We start from the raw sequence: 2,022 nt of genomic DNA, 5'->3' as shown, positions 1-2,022 counted from the left end.
CTCCTGGGCCCCACCGAACCCAACGCGGTCAAACGAAAAGCCTCGACAGAACTGGACTGATAAGTCCCACCCTCCAAAACAGGGACTGGCAAATGCCTCCAAGGACGATCTCACTAGGTCTAATCTGTCTTAGAAGAGCTCTCAAAAATCAAGATCAGTCTGAGGTTGAAGACAAAAGAATCAAGTATCTGTGCTGTTATAAGGAAAAGCCTCGACAAAACTGGACTGATAAGTCCCACCTCCAAAACAGGGACTGGCAAATGTTGTTCTTCCAAGGACGATCTCACTAGGTCTAATCTGTCTTAGAAGAGCTCTCAAAAATCAAGATCAGTCTGAGGTTGAAGACAAAAGAATCAAGTATCTGTGCTGTTATAGGGAAAAGCCTCGACAGAACTGGACTGATAAGTCCCACCCTCCAAACGGGGACTGGCAAATGCGCCTCCAAGGACGATCTCACTAGGTCTAATCTGTCTTAGAAGAGCTCTCAAAAATCAAGATCAGTCTGAGGTTGAAGACAAAAGAATCAAGTACTTATCTGTGCTGTTATAAGGAAAAGCCTCGACAGAGCTGGACTGATAAGTCCCACCCTCCAAACAGGGACTGGCAAATGCCTCCAAGGACGATCTCACTAGGTCTAATCTGTCTTAGAAGAGCTCTCAAAAATCAAGATCAGTCTGAGGAAGTCAAAAGAATCAAGTATCTGTGCTGTTATAAGGAAAAGCCTCGACAGAACTGGACTGATAAGTCCCACCCTCCAAACAGGGACTGGCAAATGTTCCAAGGACGATCTCACTAGGTCTCTTCAGTTTTGGGTTGAAGATTACGTAAGAATCAAGCATGTTCTGTGTTAGAAGATCTCTCAAAAATCAAGCTCGGTCTTTGGTTGTTTTGAAGATCCCTGAAAAATCAAGCGTCAAATGTTGTTTCAAGGATTTTCTGGACTGAACTAGACTGATAAGTCCAGCCTCCAAAGAGGGACTGGCAAATACTATGCCTCCAAGGACGATCCCACTAGGTCCATTTAGTCTTGATTTGAATCTTCATAAATATGGCCTTGTGATTGATTTAAACCTTCATAAATAAGGTCATATGGTTGACTTAGAATACTTAGATCATCATATGGCTGTATTGATTGACATCACTTTCTTCATAAATATGGCTGTGTGGTGTATTTAAATCTTCAAAAATATGGCCACAGGTCATATGATTTATTGAAATCTTCATAAATATGGCTGTATGATTGATTTAGGTTTAAATCATTTATTCTCTGTCAATCCATTGATATTGGTTTTTATCTTTGTTTGGATGTCTCTGAACGATTAATATGGATGAAATATGCTGTTTTATCAAATCATAAGTCATTAATTGATCACACCCAATGCAATGTAGCTTCGTAACACCTTGATCCACGTTTTATTTAACCTCTTGAGGGTTCCGGGTTCGACCCGCACCATCGAGATTTTTTTTCTATTATTATTTTTTTAGAGGTTTTTTTTTCTATTATTATTTTTTAGAGGTTTTTTTCTATTGGGCGGTGGGCGCTTATGAGGTTTTGATAGAGGGAACTGTAACAAGGGAAGTGTTATCGTCTCGAAATTGATGAGAGGAGGACAGGATAGGAGAAAGCCAGCCGTTCCGAGAACGAACCTGATCTGTTGAGAACAAAGTTCGCCCCGGGCGGGAATCGAACCCGCAAATCAATGGTTACAATGCAGACGATTCCTACGCGGGGCGAACTTTATTCTAAACAGATAAGGTTTGTTTTTGTTCTTGGAACGGCTGTCTTTCTATCCTGTCCTCCTTCTCTCTTTGATTTCGGGACGATAAGACCTTAGCGGTTACAGTTCCCTCTGTCAAACCTCCAAAAAATGTCTCTTTTTTTACCAAAAAGGCCTGGTCCCTAAAGAGGTTAAAATCATTTATCTTTATAGCTCATTTCAATCACCTTTCACGCATTTACTGTACTTATGTTTTGTACTGATATTATCTTGGTATGAATGTAAATTAATGACAAAAAAAAAC

The 2,022-nt window shown here is 40.4% G+C and overlaps 2 long non-coding RNA genes across 2 annotated transcripts; one reads left to right on the top strand and one right to left on the bottom strand.

Moving 5' to 3' along the window:
• Positions 1-81: 81 nt before the first annotated feature.
• LOC113473190 lies at positions 82-798 on the bottom strand. The gene is made up of 2 exons (XR_003395234.1): positions 587-798; positions 82-239 (listed from the first exon to the last, which is right to left on the bottom strand). It is a non-coding gene; the product is annotated as an uncharacterized LOC113473190 (long non-coding RNA).
• On the top strand, positions 155-1,401 carry LOC113473191. Its single transcript, XR_003395235.1, has 2 exons — positions 155-290; positions 797-1,401. It is a non-coding gene; the product is annotated as an uncharacterized LOC113473191 (long non-coding RNA).
• Positions 1,402-2,022: the final 621 nt, after the last annotated feature.

Source organism: Diaphorina citri, unplaced genomic scaffold (assembly GCF_000475195.1).
Source record: "Diaphorina citri unplaced genomic scaffold, Diaci psyllid genome assembly version 1.1 scaffold18301, whole genome shotgun sequence".
NCBI lineage: Eukaryota > Metazoa > Arthropoda > Insecta > Hemiptera > Psyllidae > Diaphorina > Diaphorina citri.
Note: the sequence above shows the minus strand (reverse complement) of the source record. Positions and strands in the feature narration are given on the sequence as shown.